At 47.3% G+C, this 22,598-nt stretch overlaps 1 long non-coding RNA gene across 1 annotated transcript in view; it reads left to right on the top strand.

Annotated features, from left to right (window-relative positions):
• The first annotated feature begins 1,524 nt into the window (after positions 1-1,524).
• Positions 1,525-22,598, top strand: part of LOC116758103 — a 291,549-nt gene continuing 270,475 nt past the window's right edge. The window contains exon 1 of the long non-coding RNA XR_004351144.1: positions 1,525-1,633. This is a non-coding gene — a long non-coding RNA (uncharacterized LOC116758103). The remainder of the gene's footprint in view (positions 1,634-22,598) is intronic.

The following is a 22,598-nucleotide window of genomic DNA, read 5'->3' on the forward strand; positions in this document are numbered from 1 at the left end:
CCTTTCAGGAAGGGTGATAGAGGTAGGTGAAATTAGGGGACTCCATGAGTTTGTCACTTAATAGATACTCGGTGGTACACTAGGTAACTCCAGAGCTGTGCTGTACAAGGTGGTGGTCACTAGTCAGAAGTTAAATTTAATTAAAATTAAGTCACATTAATAATACATTTCCTCAGTCGCACTAGCCAGATTTCAGGTGCTCAAGAGAGGTTAGTGGCTCCCCTATCAGACAGCCCAGATACAGATCATTTCCATCATCGCAGAAAGTTCTTTTGGACAGTGTGGTCTAGAAGCTTGCGATAATCAAAGGCTACGGCAAAGGTCCTTGCCCTTCGGGAACTCTCATGTAAAATAGCCTAAAAGGTTACCTGATATTGGACAGCCATTATATAACCCAAGCTGTGGCTGGGTCCTTCTGGGTGGTGGGTAGGGACCCAACCCGTTGGAGCTCAGACTTCAGTTCAAATCCCTGTTCATCCACGTACGGGTTCTATGACTAGAGGTAGGTTATTTAAAGTCTGTGTGCCTCTTTGCAGGTTCATGCTACTATTTTTCGCCTACTAGCCAAGATTGTTTGAAAGACAATGTTAGATTCTGCAGAAGGTGCTGGGAGACAGGTATTCTCCTTTGCTGCTGGTGGAAAGCAAATTAACATACGCTTTTAGGAAAGCAATTTGGCTATAACTGTCAGTAGTCCTAGAAACACTTACTCTCCCCTTATCCCGGTATTCCAATTCTAGGAATCTCGCCAAAGAAAATAATCAGAGATGGGCAGAAAAGATGTAAGAATAAAAATGTTCATTGTAGTGTTATTTATAATGGTGAAAAAAGAAGAAAAACAATTGGACTGGACAAGTAAAATATGTCAGAGCCAAGCAGTGGGATATTATACAAAGATTAAATGTTGTTTCTGACATGTTTTTTGTGTCATGGGAAAATGCCACAATAAAATTTATGTTTAGAAAAATACTGAACACTCTACTGTTAAATCCCAAATATATTTTTCAAAGCAGGCATCTGTTGAAACAGGGCTAAAAAGAAATAGACAAAGTATTAAAGGTTGTAACCTGTGAATTAATAGAATTTTTGATGATTTTGAATCAGTTTAGCTTTTTCCCCTAATTTTGTGTTTTATTTTATTTTACTTTTTTTTTTTTTTTTTTTAACTGAACTAACCTACAGAGTTTGACAACTGCGTGCCCCCCCACCCCCACCCCGGGGCCCTGTGCTCTCCCCTGTGCTGTGTGGTCAGGGACTCCCAGCTGTTCCTAATCTGCCCTTTCTAGCAGTTTGGAATTTCTGGCTTATCCCGTCTAGTGTTTGTCTGCCGTCAAGGCCTGGACGTGCTTCCTAGCATCCAACCTGAATCGCTCTTTACAGACCCTGAAGTCAGTCTCTACGGTGAGCGCTCCGAGGTGATCACTGCTGAGCAGCCTGGAGTGTTGGGGGAGAACATCAGCTTTGGAGCCCGAAAGAACTGGGTCAGACCCTGACCTTCACCTCCTGGCTGTGTGACCTCGGGCAACCCTTCTGGGCCTCAGAGTCCTCCTCTGTAAAATCGGGAAAGCAGCGGAGCCCATCTCCTATCACACGGCTGTGAGGATTAAGTGTTCAAAACACCTGGCACACACAGGTAAGTAATGACGCAGGTGACTTTGGGGCCGGGTGTGCGGTGCCATTGAGAACGTCAGCCACTTTGTCCCCCAGGATGCTCTCTGGAGGTTGGCAGGATCCCTACTTTCCTAATGAAGGAGTGTGGCATCTGGTGGTTGCCAGACTTGTCCCTGTCACGTGGGTTCGGGTTTGCAGAGCTGGGACTCAACCGATTCCTGGCGGATGCCGAGTCATGCGCCGTCTCTGGGACAGGCTGGCAAGCTCTGTTGCTGCCTGGGCCGTTTTCCTTTGTGTATTGGTTTCCCTGGGATGCACTTCATCCTAATCCGGTGTAAACCCCTCAACATTTCCCAGCCGTGCGCTCGTCCCTCTCCAGGAATAAATAAAGTGGACATTCCTTTTTATGCAGATTGAATGATTATAGCAAAGAGATGCCTAACTAAAAAGTAGCCCTGATAGAGTGACAGAGGCAGGGATGCTCGGCCTAGAAACACTTTCCAGGAAGTATCCAGGACGCTGTGGTCCAGCTCACTTTTTGCCCTCTTGAAAGGTCTCCTCCCACACTTCCCCTCTTGGTAGCTTGAAAGAGAGCCCGGATTCGTGGATGGCCCCCGCTGCCAATCCTGATACTTTATTGCTGTGGGACCTCGGCAAGTTACCTAATGTCTCCACGCCTTAGTTTCCTTATACATAAATTGGGAATAATAATGATTACTGGGTAAGGATGTTGAGAGGATTATCATGAAAGAATGTGGCAGTTTTGTGAGTCCTTGTCATTGTTGAATGAGCATCGTTATTTCCAGAGCCTTCAAAGTAACTTCTTGAGGGTCACCAGAGTCATGAGTTCTTTTTCCTCCACTATGGATGGTTCTCCCAGGTGCTTCAGTTAAGTACTTTTTAAAGCCATGTAAGACAGTAGTCAGTGCCAATGGATTTTGGGTTGAATTCGCTGTTCGTCTCCTGGTAGCTGTATGAGTTCAAGTAAGTTACTTCTCTGAGCTTTCAACATTCTTTTTTTCATTTATAAAATGGAAAGTAGAAGTCTCTACCTCAAAGGGTTGGTGTGGGATTGGTGAAGCCTGTAGAGTGCCTCACAGGCAGCGTCTTCTGTGTGAATGGCAGCTCTTGGCATCGCTATTTTTCCTTCCTGTTATCTCCTCACCCACTCACCTCCTGGTCCTGTGATTCTTCCTTCCAGAGCCTTGACTGAACTGTCATCATAGTTCAGCGGTGGACATAGGTGTGCATGTGTGTTGGGGGGCAGTCTGGGTGCTTGGGAGGGTTCAAGGAAGCCTATTCAGGTTTTTGCAGGTCAGACTCCGAGAGGACCTCTGGCATCCCTGCCTTCTGAAAATGGACGTGCCTGTAGAAGTGGAAAAACCATCCTGGTTCTGATTCCAGCTCTGTCCCTTTGCCACTCTGCACCAGCTTGGCTAGAATCATTCTCTACCTGCTTCTCTGAGCTGTCGGCAGGTGCTAGATTTCGAGTTCCAGCCTTGGCCGTACCTTAGCATCACCTGGGGACTCTTATCAATGACCAGCACCCCAGCCCCACCTCCGAGTGCCCCATAACGGCTCTGGCTGGGACCCAGGCATCAGAGCTCTGCAAAGCTCCCCAGGTGATGCCAAGGTGTAGCCGAGACTGAGAAATGGTGCAGAGTGTAGAGCCTCGTGACATGTTTGTTTCCTCCCTTCTTCAAAGAAGTGTAAAGTGATCCTGTGTTGAGGGATTTATGTATGAGGCAGGTGACCTAATTTATCTGAGCCGTGGGACTACAGATACAGCAATCGAGGCTTCTTTCCCACCCCTTCCCCTTTCCCGGGCCTTCTGGCAACCTGGGGCATCTTCAAGGGTTAGAAAAGTAGCCTTGTCTCCCAGCCTATCCTCTTGTTCCAACACAGTTATGTTCTGAGTGCTAGAAAAGGCCTAGCCCTCGCCTGGAGATGTTGTGATACTGCTTTGACCTGGTTTTGCTCCTTTTATGTTTGTTTCTGGGCAGAGCGCTATTAACTATTCACACACAGCTCTCCACCCAGCCAGCGGGGCCTCAGGATTCCCTGGGAAGAAAAGGGAATGCCTGATCCGGTTCCACTTCCTGTAAAAGGCTAATGAGGTGGAAGTAGCTCTTCAGGGTTGGTGCCAGAGTCCCGATATGGCCCAAAGGCTTGGAGACTCTGCACCTCTGGATGGTTTGGGTGATTTTGACATCTTTTAGGTAATTAATATTTGCTTGAGAAATCCTCCTACTTGAGATCATCTCAAACCACACCCCACCCCCGTGCCCCAAGCTGGGAAAACATGCTGTGTTCTGGAGAGGGCCTTTGAAACTTAACGTGCATGGGCACTGCCTGGGGACTCTTCCAAGCATGGGTTCTGATTCAGTCAGCGGGAGCGTGGGCCTGAGACTCTGCATTTCTAATAAGCTCCCAGGAGATGCTGATGCTGTTTGTTGAAGGCCCACAGGTTCTAAAACCTTGATCTTTCTTCCTGCTCCCTCCTTCTCATCTCCCCAAGTTCAGGACTACCATGCGTGGAGTATCAGAGTGAGCGCAGTCCACCAGATTTGCACATCTCTTTGTCGGTATTGTGGTGGCCTCAGTGGTGGCAGCTGCAGGGGGACACTAGACATAGTAAACACTGGTCATTTTCATAATGTCACAGAAAGATTCCAGTTCCACGTACTACATTGTCCTCTTCAGGCTTCTTTCCTGTCCTCAAACTAATTAAACCTCATGACACATTGTGGAATAGGTAGTTGTTTTTATTGCTAGGATAAATATTACTTTGAAAATTTTATAACGTTTATCATGTTTTTATTTAATGTGATTTTTTTTTCTGATTACACCCGTAGTACCTGTAAACAACAGAAAGTTTTAGAAACCTAAGATAACCCAGAAAACAAATGAAAATGACCCATGATCCTGCCATGTAGAGGTAGCTCCTCCCAGCATTTTGGTTTTCTCTCCAATATTGAGTCTACATATAATCCTACTTCCCCTCCCCCAACCCCCTCCCCCACCATTTGGAGCAGATTGTACAGATTATTACTAAGGTTTTGCAACCTTAGTATATCACATTTCCCCATGCCATTAAACCTTCTCTCCAAAATGACTTTAAATAGCGACGTAGTAGTCCGTCATAAGGATATGTCATTATTTGTTTAACCAAGTTCCTGTTTTCAGTTTCTTACCACTGTCAATAATGCTGAGATCAACATTTTAATGTGCTTGTCTGTTTATTTCCTTCAGCCCAATTTCTTTACTTGAAATTGCTGGGTCAAAGATTTTGCAGCTTTTTTTTTTTTTTTTTTTAAGGCTTTTGATATGTGATGCTAAATGGTCCCGGGGAAGGATTGAGCCCAGTTTAAGTTCCCTCTTGTTTGCTAAGAGTTAGATCAAGGAAGTGATCATTGCTCACATTTTATGTGGGGAGCTGTCACTCACCAGCAGTGCCAGGGTATCACTGGAGACACCCAGAGCAGACGTGCCCCGCTGGCACCCCAGCTCCTGGCCAGTGTGTGTGGAACGGCATCCATGCTCAGTGCGATGGTCATTGGGCTGTCAGGGTGACCAGGACCACAGTTTGCTTCCTGGATCTGTGAAGATGTCTGTATTTTTGAGGGAAGAGGGAAAGGGAGAAGAAAGCCACTAACACGGTGTCTCCCAAACTTTAGGCTCATAATCACAATATATCCAGAGCCTGACCATTCCCACCACCTGCACTTTTGCCACCCTGGTCGGAGCCCCATCTTCTCGTATCTGGAGGACTGCATAGCTTCCCTCACTGGGCTCCTGCTTCTGTACTCACCCCCTTGCACTTCATTCTCAACACAGCAGCTAGAGTGATCCCATCAAGATGTGAATCAGAACAGGTCACCCCTCTGTTCAAAACTCTGTAATGGCTCCCCGTTGGCCTTGGAGTAAAGGTCATAGTCCTTACATGACCTACAAAGGAGGTGGACTCCTCCAACGTGGAGGAGTCCATGCCAAGTCTCCCCAGCATCTCTGACCCCACCTCCTGCTCTGTTGGAACACTTCAGGCCCACTCCTGCCTCAAGGCTATGACTTCTGCCTGGAGTATTCTTCCCCTGGACATCTGCATGGCTAGCTGCCCACCTCCAAGTCTTTGCTCCTCCATCACCTTCTCCTCAAGGCCCACCTGTTGCATTGGTGAACCCCCTTCCCTGCCCCTAGTTTTCCAGGCCCCTCCTACCCTGCTGTGTATTTTCTTCTTTCCATGGTGTTCAATACTATGCATTACGATTTTCTTTTTTTTTTTGTGGTACGCGGGCCTCTCACTGTTGTGGCCTCTCCCGTTGCAGGGCACAGGCTCCGGACACGCAGGCTCAGTGGCCATGGCTCACGGGCCTAGCCGCTCCGCGGCATGTGGGATCTTCCCGGACCGGGGCACGAACCCGTGTCCCCTGCATCGACAGGTGGATTCTAAACCACTGCGCCACCAGGGAAGCCCTGTGTTACGATTTTAACAAGATCACTCTGGCTGCTGTGTTAAGAATAATCTGAGGGCAGGACTGGGGGTCCAGTTCAAGGGCAGGACATGCTCTATAATTTACTTCTTTGTTATGCGTATGGGCTGTGGACATCAATAAAGGCCGCCCAGCTGAGAGCAGGCAGAGGCTCTTTATTCAGAGCTGGCTGTAACAAGGGAACCGGCCACCATCATGAGCCTCGGGTGAGACTCAAAGGCAGGCAGGGAAGTGGGGAAGGTCGACAGTGAAAACAGGGGAAGGCTTGAGCGCTGCTGTGATTGGAGGCTGTTGGCCTGAGGCAGCTGGGAGCGGGCCGTCTTCTGTGTTTGCTTTGGGAAGCATATTTGTCTTTTCTCATTGGTCCTGATGTGGACGGGAGGAAAAATTAGGAAAGCTGGCAGGTTACTGACCAAGTCCTGACCATGGGGGGCTGGTTTCTACAGAGCTTGGGGGATCGGATTTCTGTTTTCATATATGTCTGGCTGTTTTCCATTTGTCTGTTTAGCCTCTTGGGACCATGGTGTGTCTCCACGAGGCAGCCATCTTGGTGTTTTGTTCACTGAGGTAACCCCAGGGCCTAGAGAGTGTCTGCCATTCTCAAGAAGAGCCTCTCAATCTTTGCTGAATTCTGTGCTGCGTTTGGCCTACATGACCTCTTGAGTCCTCACAGCCCTCAAGCTGAGGTCTTGTTTTTCGCATTTTCCAGAGGAGGAAATGGGGCCCACAGAGGTTCGACCTCTTACCCAAGGTCACCCCCGCACCTACACCAGTGAGTCAGGGAGCCAGGGTTCCTGCCCAGATCTACCTGACCGTAAAGGAGATGTCCGTCTGCAGGAGCTGTTCTGTAGTTAGTCCACGGGAAGTGGAGGGGTGGGGAGCTTGTCCACTCTCCTTTGTGGCAGGAGCAAGGTACACACCATTGGGCTTCCCTGGTGGCGCAGTGGTCGAGAGTCCGCCTGCCGATGCAGGGGACACGGGTTCGTGCCCCGGTCTGGGAAGATCCCACATGCCGCGGAGCGGCTGGGCCCGTGAGCCATGGCCGCTGGGCCTGCGCGTACGGAGCCTGTGCTCCGCAACGGGAGAGGCCACAACAGTGAGAGGCCCACGTACCGCAAAAAAAAAAAGAAAAAGATACACACCATCTTCAGATGTCTCTGAATTTTCAGCTAAAACTTTTAATAGAAGATGTGCAGCCTCTCCCGACACCTGCCTGCACTGATGACTGGTGCCTTGTAGCTAAAATTAATTAAGGTTCCTAGAAAGAGAATTTCCCTTCATAACCTACCCCTGAAGGTGGAAATAGGCTGGAAATTCATTCTACACCAGAGTTTGGGTGATTGTCTCAGGCACCAAACAAGTTTCTAAGGCCCCCACCTTTGGGCCGGTGTGTGTGTGTGTGTGTGTGTGTGTGTGTGTGTGTGTGTGTGTGTGTGTGGCGGGGCCAGGGATGGGTGGGTGGAATGCCTATCATTTACAGCACATTCTTGGAACTTTTCAAGTTAAAGTGTTGCCATGGTAACTCTCATGGTTGTCATTTCTTGATTTGGTGTTGTCACTCATCTCAGTTTCCCATCCCTTAATAATCGTGAAATTCAAGTTACTTGTTCAGAAGTGGACCCCAGAGGCAGGCAGGCAGGCAGAGGCCAGAGAGAGGATGTGACATGGGGAAGGCCAGCAGATGTCACAGAGCTCACAGCAGAGGGGGTGCCAGGTCCGGCTAAGATAGGCCATTTGATCCCTACTATGTGCTGAGTGCCCCCCCTACTGTGTGCTGAACTTTGCAGCTCTGCCAGGCTGACTTGCGACGCTCCGTTACCAGCTCTATGAGCAATGGAGCCAGGATTTGAGTCTGGCTCTTTCTGGCTCCACATCTGTGTTCTTCTACTTCACCATTCCAGCAGTCAGGAAAACCTGACCAGGACTCTGGGGCTGGTTTCTTAGGAACTAACCAGCAATCTTTGCGCAAGGGCTCCAGAGGCCAAGGTAGGCCAGAGCTGGGTGGAGAGCTGGCTTCAGTTCAGTATCAGGGAGAACATCCTACCAAGTATTGCACTGCCTGTGAAGAGAGTGAGCTCCCCATCATGGGAGGAGTGCAAGCAGGGGCTGTCAGAGTATGGAGGAGAAGCTTCCTGCAGGCGGTGGGAAGCTGGACTCTTTAAAGATTCAGTTACCGAACGGCTGGCTCCCTTTGCTGAGGCTGCTCATCTGGATCCTTGGCACGGTTATGGAGTATCCTGATTAATCAGTGCGTTAAAGCTTGCTGAGTGAGCTGTAACCTGCAGTAGGTGTCATTCAGGACAGAAGGGCAGGGGAATCCACTCAGACCTAAAGGTTCTTACGATAGCGTAAGAGTATTATCAGACGTGGTGAGTTGGAGAGTCAGGCCGACCTTGTTTAAATCCTGGCTGAGCCATCACTGGCCCACGCCTTCTCCGTTTTGGCACCATTAACTGGATGATTCTTTGTCGTGGCGGAGTGGTCCCTGGTTGAGATCTGCTGCGCTGGTTTGTATGACCTTTGGCAGATTCAGTAATTTCTCAGTCTTAGTTCCTTCATCTTTAATATGGAGTAACAGGACCTGCTTTCAGGAGGAGATGGAGTAACATTAATCAGGCCTCCAGCACAGCCTGGCACCAAGGAGACACATCTGAGAAAGAACTCTCACACCCAGGTTGTCTGGGGGAGGCAAAACAAGATTCCAACAGAAAGAAGTGTTTGGGGTCAGACTTGAAGGGTGAGAATATGTTTTTCAAAAGGACAAGAAATATTGCGATCATATTCCTCCTCTGTCCTCCGGGGCTTCCTCTCACTTGCCGATCACTCCCCTTTTCTCTCCTGCAAAGTCGGCCAGAGAGACTCTCTGGGACCCTTGGCTCATGGAAGCAGGAGGTTTGATTCTGGCCTCCCATTTAACCCTCCCTCAAGTCCTGCTCCGTGCCTACTGTTCCTGGCGTGAGCATAGATTTCCCCCAAACCTGGAGCAGGCCAGAACAGGCCCTTCTTTTCTCTGTCTTGTTAAGTATGAATTGGAAATTGTTTCCATGTAGCTCCCCTGCCAAAAACAAAAAGCCCTGAGTAAGCATTCAGATCTGGCCTGGAGGCAACAGGAGCTACAAAGGCAGCTGAATATTTCATGGAGACCTTTTCATACCACATGCTCTGCTCTTATGGAGGGGGTGGGGGAGAGGGCAAGCTTGGGAGTCAGGTTATCTCAGTCTGAGCCCTGACTCTTCGGCGGAGCTTTGGGGGGAAGTCCCTTAACTTCCCTGAATCTCAGTTTCCTCACCTGTGAAATGTACAGGCTTTCAACTAATTAGGGATTTGTTGTGAGGGCTGTCAGAGGCAATATAGGTGAAGTATCTGGCAGGGTGCCTGGCACACAGTAGGTGCTCAGTAAACATTAACTCCAGCTGGATTCTTCCTGTTCTCTTCCCAGAATATGTGCCTCTGGGAACAGCATAGTCCTTCTGGGCGACACAGGCCCGTGGCATGGGACTCCTAGAGGGATTAGGCTCAGGGCAGCCTACCAGCCAGCTCCTTGGCATCTGAGCTTTGGGATCAGGCCCAGCATCCTTGGAGAGCTCACAGAAGGCAAGATGTAGAGATTCTCAGCTGCTCCGATAGCTGAGCATACTGTCAGTTCCAAACTAAGCCAGCCTATCCGAAGCCTGGTTTAAAATAAAGAGGTGACAAGCAAGTGCCTTCCTGGTCTTTGTTCAAAGATGAGTAGTTAGAAGAGCAAAATAGAAGCCTGATGAGGCTTTCCTGGCCCAGGCCCAGGCCCAGGCCCCAGCCTCAGGCCAGACCCTAGCCCCTCCTGTTCCTCCCAGGGAGGCAGGTTGCTGTAATGAAAACAAGAGGATTGTGGGTGTTTTGTAACTATTTTTATATCTACATCAGACTTGATGTTAATGCCTTTGAATAATTTATCGTTTTTCTTTCTTAGCTGGTCTCTCCAGCAAGTTTCTCTCTCAGGGCGGAGGGAGTTGTTATACAGGAAACAATGGAGTCAGACAAACACAGACTCCAAGGCTTCTGCTTTCCTAGGGCTGGATGACATTATGAGGTAGCCTATTATCAGGGGCCTCATTAAATTTAGGTGGCAGGTATTCTTGTCTCCATTTTACAGACAGACAGTGGAGGCTCAGAGAGGTTAAGTAACTTACCTAAGACCACACAGCAGGAAGTGAGGGAGTCAAGATTCAAATTCAGGTCTTTCTGATTCTAGAGTTGGCTACTTCTATTAAGATGGGCTCGGGCTTCCCTGGTGGTGCAGTGGTTGAGAGTCCGCCTGCCGATGCAGGGGACACGGGTTCGTGCCCCGGTCCGGGAAGATCCCACATGCCGCGGAGCGGCTGGGCCCGTGAGCCATGGCCGCTGAGCCTGCGCGTCCGGAGCCTGTGCTCCGCAACGGGAGAGCCACAACAGTGAGAGGCCCGCGTACCGCAAAAAAAAAAAAAAAGATGGGCTCCTTTCTCTGCTGTCCTTTACCGTGTGTGTGTGTGTGTGTGTGTGTGTGTGTGTGTGTGTGTGTGTGTACACGACCTTGGAGGCTCAGAAGTGAGAAGCGATGGGGGAGTCCCTTGGTCCAACAACTGTGTATTAACGGGAAACTGTCACTTGCTTTTTTTTTTTTGCGGTACGCGGGGCCTCTCACTGTTGTGGCTCTCCCGTTACGGAGCACAGGCTCCGGACTCGCAGGCTCAGCAGCCATGGCTCACGGGCCCAGCCGCTCCGCGGCATGTGGGATCTTCCCGGACCGGGGCACGAACCCGTGTCCCCTGCATCGGCAGGCGGACTCTGAACTACTGCGCCACCAGGGAAGCCCTGTCACTGATTTTAGCAAGAGGTCCCTTCAGTGCACTTTGCAGGGGCCCCACGGTATTTTAACTCGCTTTCTGTCAGCACCACCTGTGGGGTAAGAAGCCCTCCCTGGCAGTCCAGCCATCCTCTTTAAAGTGGTATCTGTACATTGCACCTCTTAGAAGGGGGTGATTAGCAGCTCTAAACCACCCCAGACAACGGGAGAGAGTGCACTCTTTTTTTTTTTTTTTTTTTTTTTTTTGCGGTACGCGGGCCTCTCACTGTCGTGGCCTCTCCCGTTGCGGAGCACAGGCTCCGGATGCGCAGGCCCAGCGACCATGGCTCACGGGCCCAGCCGCTCCACGGCATGTGGGATCTTCCCGGACCGGGGCACGAACCCGCGTCCCCTGCATCGGCAGGCGGACTCTCAACCACTGCGCCACCAGGGAAGCCCGGAGAGAGTGCACTCTTATCACCTGCCTCTCATAATTAAAGTCCATCATAGACTTTTAATGAGTATTTTGAAATAGACATCCAGGCTTGAAAGGAATCCTACTGTAGATGGAGATCAAGTCTCCCTGCAAAGGTACTGTCCCCTGATACCTTTTTTTTAATTTCAGAGCCAGGGAAGATTACGCATTTTCCATATTCTGTTCCTTTAGCTCCTATTTAATTATTGGTGACCTGGAGATGACTCTCTTTCAAGCATTTTAAACTCTTCATTCTACCTTGGTGAAAACCCCGCTGGGGTTTACCCCACTGGAATTACCATATGAACTCTCTGTGGGAGATAGGCCTCTGAAAATTAGCCAGGGACACTTATTCCAAAAGTGCCCATCGTTATGACTTCAATAAAATGCACTGGGATAAAGCAGTTGTTAGTAATGTTAATAACAGCTGTATTTTAATAGGAAGGCACTTTATGACTGTATCAAGTGATATCACATTCCGTTAAATAAAGTACTATTTGACACGGGCAAATTCCTTGATATTAAATTCCAGAGAGCTGTATGAAATACTCGGTCTCCTTCACATATATGCGTATGGAAGCGGCCGTGCCTTTTTTTTTCTTTTTCTGGATGACTCTAAGAAAACTTGCAGACTCGGTAATAGAATGACTTTCCAAGAAGGCTTCTTATGTAAAATAGTTTGATTTGATTTAAAATTTTATGAGCGTTTAAAAAAATGACCAGTGTGTTTTCAAATGTCTCCGCATGTGATTTTGCAAAAGGGAGAGATGAGACAGAGTCACATTTTAAAAATTCCTCTGTGTGGCAGATAACTTCTGTGCAGGGCTCGTCTCACCTAAGGCACACACAAGCGCCACTCCAGATATTATCAGCTGGGATTTCACTGATGGCAAAGCTGAGGCTATGGAAAGTTAAGTAACATCCCTAAGGCTACCCTGCTGGTGGATTTAGAATTGAACCTGACTTTATCCGACTCTGAAATGTGTGCTGTTACCTCTGCCCCATGCTGGCCTCCTGGAACAGCGTTTCAAGCATTTTTTCCATATTGCGTGTGTGTGTGGATATGTGGAAGGGCGTAATAGCTTTTTTTTTTTTCCGTGAAGGAGAAGAACCCCGTTAAAACACTGGTTTGTGTCCAAATACATTTGAGAAATGCTGAATGAGACAGGTTAAATATGTTCTCGCACTGCAGGAATTCTCAGAGCTTTGACTCTACAGATGTGAATCTCCATGAGAGGGAAATAGCACATAAGTGTTCTCGAACTCCCAACATAAGAGTTTAAAAAAGTGTTTGCAGAACCTCTCCTAAGAGCAGCGTTCCTTCAGAAACTCTTTGGGAAGCGCTGACTCCATGGATTCAAGAAGGGACAGGGTTCTGAGAAGTGATCAAGGCAGAAGGCTGCCCTGCAAGCGCTCTGGTTGCCGTTCTTCTGGGCGGGCAGCAAGCCTGCCTTTTCTTTCTATTAGTCACTCAGTTAAATGGAGTGCTTTTCTGTTCCAACCCCTTCCAACCTGTTTTATCGGAAGCATCAAAGATTTAAATACAGAGAATAAGGGTTTAACTCTTTTTTATATGTTAAGTCATCGGGAGGGAGAAAAACTTTACCTTGTATTGTGAGGATTTGCATTGTTGAAAGGACAAAGATAAGCTTTAAAAATATATACAGAACAAAGAGAACACAATGGGTTGGAATCAAAATATTTCAATCTGCCTTACTCCATTAAGGGAAGTAAAAAAAAAAAAAAAAAAAAATGGCCTCGCCCTCTCTCCCCCTCTCCCCCCCATACACGCACACACATACACACACACACACACACACACACACACACACACAGTCACACTGGAATCGTCATACCCAACACCTTCCCACCCTGGATCTGGAAGGGAACTGAGGGATAATTTGGCTCACCTGTGTCGTTAGAGAACCTGAGGACTCAGAGGAGGATGGACCTTGCCGCAACCACAAAACCAGCTAGTTCATGGGACGTCTGGCCAAGGGGAGGAGACAGGGATGGTGTCCAATATCTTCTCAACTGCTGTGTGGCAGCCCCTAATCTCTCTACCTCCTTACAAACAACCCTGTAGGAGGGCGTTAGCTTCACTTCAAGTGGAGGAAATAAGGCTGGGACCTGATCCGCAACACACCATGTATGGTAAATGGCTGTGTGGTGGCACTTGAACCCACCGTAAAGTCCATATCACAGCATCGAGTCCAAATTTTGAGCTTCTTGACTGCCAATCTGATTTTACCATCTTACCCAGTACCCACCCCTGACTCACAGGAAAGAGCTGGGGATTGATGGACCCCGTTGCCTTTGAGTGAGTGAGGCAGGAGAGATCACATCCATCCCCGGGCTGTGGTCACAGTGGGTGCCATTCTGAACGTGGAGGCAGCAGTACTCATCCCCGTGGGTGTGGGCCACGCAGCTTCCTTGTTCCCAGCTGCTCAGGTGGTTTATAAGCAGCGGGGTGAGTCACACAGCAGACAGAGGCCACTGACTCAGCACAGAGAGGGAGGTGCCCTCAGTTCTTGATCCAGGGTTGCCATGGCTCGCTGGGGGTGGTTTTGAATTCTGTAAAAAGCCAGGTAGGTTTTTATCTTCTTGCCTGCTTTGGATGTGAGTTTGTTGTGAAGGCAGGGGGATGGCTCAGCTGCCGTCCATGGACCTCTTTACATCCTATGCTTCAAACATTTATAAGCCAAGCCTGTTATAAATATGGCCTGGAGTGTACACATTCTAACCAGGAGGGCTGCCTTCAGAGGTGGTAACCTGGAGGGGCCACACATTCATTCAGGTGATGCTGTCACTGCTGGACACAGGGTTGGAACTCCTCCTTGGGACTTTGGAAGTTCAGGCATTCATTCACAAGTCTATCAATTAGTATTTGTCAAGCATGTGCAACTTGCCAGGCACCGTGGTTGGCCAAGTCAGGGAAAAAGACAGCTGCTACCTTCAAGACACATGCCTGTGAAGGAGTGATTGAAGAAGGGTGTACATATACAGGGGGCATACAGGAGGGCGGCCACTTCTGCATAGAGGCCATCAGGGAAGGTGTCACCTAGGAGGTGAAGCTTGAACTATGTTGAAGGGTCATGAGTCAGCCAGGGTGACAGGAGAGGATGTTCTACATGGCAGGAACAGCATATACAAATACAAACAGGAAAATGGTAGATCAAGTTATTTCAGAAGGACTCAAGCAAAAGGTGTCATACTGGGTGATGAAGTGGTAAGGGGGAGAATGGATTGGAGGGGTTCCTAATAGCCAGCATTGACCTTCAAAGCCAGCTTATAAGTGACACGGTTGGCCGTGACTCCTCAGGTAGAAGTAGCATCTTGTAACCAATAGTATCAGTATTCCTGGTGTTGTCCGTGTTCCGCATACTGCAGTCCCAGTATCTTTTGCTTATTTAGGGAAATCAGCTGCACTTTTTTTTTTTTTTTTTAATAAATTTATTTATTTATATTTTTGGCTGTGTTGGGTCTTCGTTGCTACATGCAGATTTCTCTAGTTGCGGTAAGTGGGGACTACACTTTGCTGCAGTGTGCAGGCTTCTCGTTGCGGTGCTTCTCCTGTTGCAGAGCACGGGCTCTAGGCGCACAGGCTTCAGTAGTTGTGGCACACAGGCTCTAGAGTGCCGGCTCAGTAGTTGTGGCGCACAGACTTAGTTGCTCCACTGCATGTGGGACCTTCCTGGACCAGGCCTTGAACCCGTGTCCCCCGCATTGACAGGCAGATGCTTCACCGCTGCGCCACCAGGGAAGCCCAGCTGCACTTTAAAGAAACAAATTTACCACCATTGAGAAGACTTCCCCAAAGAGATACTCTAGACCAGTGCTTTTCAGTAGAAGCTCCACCGGGATGGAACCATTCTATATCTGTGCTCTCTAATATGGTAGCCATTTGTCACATGTTGCTATTGGGTCCTTGAAATGTGGGTAGAATAAAATTTTATTTATACTTTATTATATTTGTAGTAGTTATTTATCATGCAGAATTATTTGTAATATGTATTTTCTCTTTCTGTTGGGTTGGACTGGTCAAGTGGGAGGAAACAGACAAGCTTACTGATGATGCAGTGCTATATATCATATATGCCATATATGTATGATATATATGCAATGCTGTATGTCATTGCTGATGCTATATATCTCACCATGTGAGATATACAGTGGGATAGGGGCCTCCTTGGAGGTGAGCACTCCAGCCAGGGGGAATGCAGGTAAAGGGTGACTTAATCTGCCTGGGGGCCACCAGGGTAAGCCTTTAGAGAGGAGAGGCCTTCTTCTTAATGGGCCCTGTAAGTTTAGGAGCTCTCCAAGTGGGGAAATGTGGAAGGACTCCCCAGGCAGAGGACAGAGCCTGAGAAAAAGGCTGTAAGCTCTGGAAAAGTGCATCCACAGGGGAAGCTGGGTGGGATGTGGTGACCTCAGGAAGAAGGAAGCCAGCTCAGGAGCTTGGACTGTTTTCTGATGGTGCAAGGGAACTATATATAGGTGATATCACATCGTGAGTATTAGCAGGAGAGTCACGGGCATCGTCCAGGATGGCGGGAGATGTGAATACTGCTCTTCCAAGGGCTATGTAATTCTGTAGACATGGAACGAAAACACCACAATTCAAACACACCTTTACCTTTTAAAGTAAAAGGTAAAATTTCTTCTGCTTAGGTAGGGCTCTTCTTGTTATATTGTCTCATTTACTACCACTCTCATGTTTGGTGTTTCCTGCCAATTAAGTGCAAACAGCAGTATCCCCGGCACTAGAAGGGTATTAGGGAGAAATCCCACACGAGCCATCGGCAGCCCAGAGAAAGAAACTGACGTCCAGAGAGGCTCGCCGGCCTGCTCCTAGCTGCTCATCTTTCCCTTACAGCACGTAGCCTTGCCCTGGGTGCTAGAACTTAGTCTCTGGGCTAAGGAAAACTCCAGACACATTTCCAGTGCTTACATAAGAGTCAACAGCTTGAAGGACACCTGCCTTTAAGGAACAAAAGTAAAGTTCTTCTCAGTGATTCTGTCAGCGCATCGTAAACGTGCTCAGCTTTGGTGTTCTGATGCCCGTTCTTAGATTTGAGGCTCTCAGTTAACTACTTTCCAGACATCTGTTTTGCCTTTAATGTTACACAGTATCAATATATTGATCAGGGTCTCAGCCACAGTGTGCCTTGGCTAAACTGTCCTGTGCTTCTAGCAAATAGGGAATGACTGCGTGAGAGGTAACAGTGTCAGTGTTACATTTGTCTGCAGTGTAGACAAAATTTTTCTTTTCTTTTAATTTTTTTTTTGGCCGCTGTCTGCTTATGCTCCCAAGTCCTGACTGTGCCTGAGAGATGGGATGCCAGCCCTGCCCGAGAGCAGTGTAAATGGCAGGCCCGCCCTCTGGAAGGGAAACTGGCCCTGCCTCCAGCTTGTCGTGGGAAGTAGGCCAAACTAGCTGACCTCGCTGAGTCTGTTTCCCCATCTATAAAACTGGATGTTAATACTGTCCTCATTAATGTGTTATGAGGGTGAGATGCTATAATATATGTGAACCTCTTAGCATCATATCTGTCGCATATAGGCATACCTCACTTTATTGTGCTTCCGTGATATTGCATTTTTTTTTTTTTTTTTTTTTTACAAATTGGAGGTTTGTGGCAACCCTGCATTGAGCAAGTCTACCAGCGCCATTCTTCCAACAACATGTGCTCACTTCATGTCTCTGTGTCACACTTTGGTAATTCTCACAATATTTCAAACCCTCCACCAGCAGAAAGATTACGACTGAAAAGCTGAAAGCTCCGGTGATGGTTAGCATTGTTTAGCAGTAAAGTATTGTTTAATTAAGGTATATACACTTTTTTTTAGACATGGGCACACTTAACGGACTGCAGTGTAGTGTAAATGTAATGTCTGTATGCGCTGGCAAACCAACAAATTCATGTGACTCACTTTATTGCGATATTCACTTTATTGCCATGGTCTGGGACCGAACCCCTAATACCTCCAGGTATACCTATAGTAGGGTTACAGGGTAACAGTTTAATACATGGTAACTAGCGCTGTTGTTTTTGTCAAATTTTTATATCATAGCTAAAGATGTTTTTCAATAAGCACGTGAAAGGATGCTCAACATCATTAATCATTAGGAAAATGAAAATTAAAACCATAATGAGGTATGACTTCAACCCCATTCAAGCGCCTAAAATTGAAAAGACTGGTTATGGCGAGAACATGAAGCCACAGAAATGTAAAACGGTGCTACTGCTTTGGAGAACAGTTTCACAGCTTCCTAAAAATTGAAATGTGCCCCTGGCTTATGACCCAGCCATTCCACTCCTAGATAGGTACCCAAGAGAAATAAAAGCATATTTACGTACAGAGTCCTGTACAGGAATGTTCACAGAAGCTTTACTGGTAAGAGCCAAAACCTGTGAATGACCCAAGTGTCCATCAGCAGGTGAACAGGTAAACAAATTGTGGTATATCCCATACAATGAAATATTACTCCGCAATAAAAATAAAAGGAATTCTTGATAAGCCCAACAACAAGGATGAATCTCAGAATAATTACGCGGAGTGGAAAAAGCCAAACAGAAAAATATGTGCTGATTCCGCTTATACAAAAGTCTACAAAATGCAAAGTCATATCTTGTGATAGTAAACAGATCAGTGGTTGCCTGGAGATGGGTGAGGGGAGGAGGTTAAGGGGAAGCTTTTGGGGGTGATGGATATGTTCACCGTCTTGATTGTAGTGACCCTTCACAGTTTGTATACTGATACCAAAAAACAAGTTATACAATTTAAAAATGTATAGTACTGCACATCAGTTATAGCTCAAAAAGTTTTTTTCGAAGTTGATGTCCACTATAAGGAAAGACAAGTAACATACTCATAAACCAGAATGTGTTTATAAAATGACAGGTTAGCTTCAGATGCTACCACAGTGAATACGGTTGGACTCCTACTTCTACCGCTTGCTGTGTGACGTTGGACAAGTTACTTAACCTCTCTGAGCTGCATTTTTTTTCATACAAAAGTGGAGTTAATGAGACTGTATCATGCCATTGCTGTGGTATATAGAGGTCTTAGCCTAGAGTCTGACTCTATGCAGTGAATGCCCCAAATTGCTCTCTATAATGATAGTATTATTTATTACTTTCAGGTTTGTAAAGTACTTAGCTACCTCAGACCAACAGCAAACAGGTGAAAATTCCTATGGATCAAAATGAGTTAATGTTTTGTTCTCCCTTGGGACACAGAAATGAGTGCTTTAAATGTGCTCTAAAACAGTTTGTTCCTTTTGGTTGATTAAGCATGCTTTAATTTCACAGATACCAGTTCCTTTCAGCAAACATTCTTTGAGGGATCAGGACGACTTCCCCAAAGAAGGGACTAATCATAGAATCTTAGAATTGGATGAGACAGGAACAGCCTCTAATCCAACACTGTTGTTTGATAGGGACGACCATTGAGGCTGGGGAAGGAAGGTGTCTTGTCCAAGGTTACACAGTGGTGGGGTAAGGAGTGAACCTGGTCTCCTGGCCACCCAGTTAGGCAGCTTGCCTGTGCTCTGTGGGGCCCCTGCCTCTAAGCCAGACTGCATTTCACAGATGGAACAGGGGCAAGGTCAGCTGAGGCCATGTCCCAGTGATCAGATTTAATGAATTGTAAATGAATGAGGTTTTCTGCCCAAGACAGATTCGAGGAGCTCAGGGGGCCACGGGCCAAGGTTTTGGCATTCTTTGTCCGTGACCCAGGCAGGACTCTTTGTTTGAGTTCTGTCTCTCTACTCAGCCCCTGTGTCTCTGCCTCGTGTTTCAGAACCATTTATATAAGATTGCTTTGGGAATGCCTGTTGAAAAAAAAAAATCGAAAGCCAGTTGTGTTTTTATTGCTTGGGCCATAACACGTAGGGTTATGAGAATTATGTCTGTTTCCAGTAGCGAACAGCTTGGAAAAGTAAATTCTTGGAGGCCCAATTCCAGAAGATTGACACGGGAAGCTTTTGACAGAGCACCGATACCTCTCCACGTGTGCGATTCTCGGCCTCTCTTCCTGTGAACATAGGCAGTAATAAGGAACGTTCAGATGGTGCCTTTACAGGCCTTCTTTCTCCTGGTCCTTGGACTCAGCCTGTGGGGTTGGGAGGCAGGGTTGTTCAACTCCTGCGTGACTTTGAGGAAAGTGAGACCCACAGAAGTTCAGTGGCTTCTAAGATCACCAGCTCCTGTGCAGCAGGGTTTCAACCCAAGTCTCCCAGTGGGGAATGCCAGCTCTACACTGTTCCAGGCCAGCTTTTCTGGAATTTCTCTTAAGGCTTTGAACTCAAAGGAGGTACCTTCCAGTGTGTGTTGGCAGGGCTGCAGTGGGGATGGCCAAGGGATTTTCTTCCCCTCCCAGGGCAAGGTGAATTTTGAAATTTGGAGATAAATTGTATGTATCTTTTTACATCTTTTTTTTTTTTTTTCAGTTCTCTATATAGGGTGCATGAATAAGGTCTATATAGAGCCACAAGGAATTGATCATTCTTTTTCCTAAAGCATTTGCCATATATGCTTGATCTGTGTGTGTGTACATATATGTAGATATATGTTTTTCTCCACTTTAGCAGACATGCTTCTTTTTTCTTACATATTTTAGCATGCTTCTTTTAAAAATAAGGATTTTCTTCTACATAAACATGATATGATGTTTATATAATACCTAAGAAAGGTAACAATAATTTATAATTGTCATCTAATGTCTAGTCCATATTCAGATTGCCCCAGTTGTCCAAAAAATGTGTTCATGGCTTTTTTTTTTTCTCCTCAGCTAGGATCCAGATAAAATGTATGCATTATATTTGGCTGGTATGTTGAACCAACATTCTTAATAAGCAGTCTTCATGAGCTATAATCATCTCCAAATTAGAGTAAAAGACCTCTCCAGCTGAGACAGCTGTTAGGGCCTGGCCTTGAAGTTCTCACGGGAACATTTGTGCCTTCCCTCTGATGTCCGTTGACCAATCAGTGGGTGGAGCTGGAGTCGATGGAGAGTCTCAGTTGAGGCAGGGAAAGGCAGAGTGATCTATCTGCCTGCCAGAAAGTCTGTGGATTCCAAGGCAGCTGGAACCAGAGTGACCTGAATCCATGGCCATTTGCTCAGGAGGCGGGAAGTTTTCACAAGACTTTGTAAACAGCCTGGAGTGAACCCGTGGCCGCTGGCCTCGGGGACGGGGGACAGTTGCCAGGAGGTTTAGGAGTCCTATGAGGAATAGGAGCAGATTTGGAATATAAGGGGCCTGGAATATGTGTTTTTACTCTGATTTCTTTTTCTGCTTCTCTTTTTTTTTTTTAAAGACACCAATTGTTACTTGAACATTTATTACTTTTTTAAAAAATTAATTAATTAATTTTTGGCTGTGTTGGGCCTTCGATTTTATGTGCGAGGTCTTTCTCTAGTTGCGGCGAGCGGGGGCCACTCTTCATCGCGGTACGCGGGCCTCTCACTGTCCTGGCCTCTCTTGTTGCGGAGCACAGGCTCCAGACGCTCAGGCTCAGTAGTTGTGGCTCACGGGCCTAGTTGCTCCGCGGCATGTGGGATCTTCCCGGACCAGGGCTCGAACCCGTGTCCCCTGCATTAGCAGGCAGATTCTCAACCACTGCTCCACCAGGGAAGCCCTCTGCTTCTCATTTTATCCCTTTTGAGAATGAACACGTCCTGTGGACATCTAGAGATTCCTATTTGCTGTAGATGGATCAGATGCCTTTTAATTATGACAACATCATTAAGACATAGTATAACTGATACCTCCATAAGGTGCCCGCTGCTGGTGCCTCTAGCACTGCACCCTTGCCTTTGTTACGTAGTGACCCTGACCCATATCCCCCTCCTTTCTGAACTGACCATTGCATTCTCAGTGCTGATACAGTGTGTGGCTGTGGCACAGTGAAGATGCTCTTGGGGTAGACCACGGTGGTCCAGAGTGATACGGGCTGCGACTAGGCAGAACACCGTGGGAGCGCATAGAAGAAGAATGAATGAGTGGAGGCGTGCATGTGTGAGAGCATAATAAACAGGTATATTTTCCAAGAGGCTAGTCCTAGGAAGTTATTGGGAGATGGGATGAGTACTTATTTATTTGATAAATACTTATAAAATGCTTCTGCAGTGGCACTTTAGAGGTGCTTTATAAATAAATTAATTTTCTTACAACCCTTATGAGGTAAGGAGTGTTGTTTTTCCTACATTATGTTTGAGGAAACTGAAGCATGGAAAGGTTGGGTGACGTCCCAGGTTATGTACGTAGGAAGCAGTGGAGCCAGGACTTGGCCCCAGATAATCCAGCTCCAGAGTCCACCCTCAGTCACTGCACTATGTGTTTGAGTGGGGGTGGGTGTTCCACAATCAGGAAGTCACTCTGATAGCTGAAAGGTGCGTAGCAGGGATGGCATTAAGGCTGTCCTGGGTGACCAGACAGCAGAGGACCTGTCACCCAGCTTGGCCATCTTGAAGGAGCCAGACTCTCTGACAGTCCTGGGGCCTGATGCCTCACCCCCTGTTGGATACCCTCACGGGGCAGGATTTCAGTGAGTGTGGCTATTTCTTGAGGATGCCCTTGGACTTCACTGGTCAGCTAAGTGGTTAATAGGGTTAGGAAGGCTGTGTTCTCTTGGGGTGCTCAGGAAGGCTCCAGAGTGGTCGTGGTGGTCGTGCCTGTTCCCTTTCCTAACACCTTCTGATCACAGAGCCTCAGCCCCTGGCAGGAAGGCTGAGCATTTGGAGCTGTGTTGTGACATGATGGATCCAAACAGAGATGCTGCTCGTCTGGGCTCCCCTGCAAAGGTGGAGTCCCCAGGCACTGGCTCCCATGGTCATGGAATTCCCTCTTGAGGATGAACATTTGTTGGTGTTTAATAATGCTGTTCAGTGTTTTGAATGGCTACAAATGCTTGTCCTTATGTGTTGACAGAGCTGAAATAGAACCGTCAGGGAGTAGCCTTCCAGAGTTGCAAAGAAGCTAAAACATCTTCCGGTCAACTCCTCTTGAGGCTTTGTTCACTTCAGTTGTCCAGATCTTTCCTGAGCTTATAACAGTGCCTGTAGATGAGTGAAGGAAACCTCAGGGAGCTTGCAATGTAGTGGATGCGCTTCAGTTTCCTGCCTTTTGTGAAAAGGAAAGCGGAGAGGGAGCGGGGCTGTGACAGAAAAACACTGGGAGAGCAGCAGCGAAGAACAAGGGAGCAGAGAGAGGAAG

The sequence above is a fragment of the Phocoena sinus genome, chromosome 8, assembly GCF_008692025.1.
Source record: "Phocoena sinus isolate mPhoSin1 chromosome 8, mPhoSin1.pri, whole genome shotgun sequence".
In the NCBI taxonomy this organism is placed as follows: Eukaryota; Metazoa; Chordata; class Mammalia; order Artiodactyla; family Phocoenidae; genus Phocoena; species Phocoena sinus.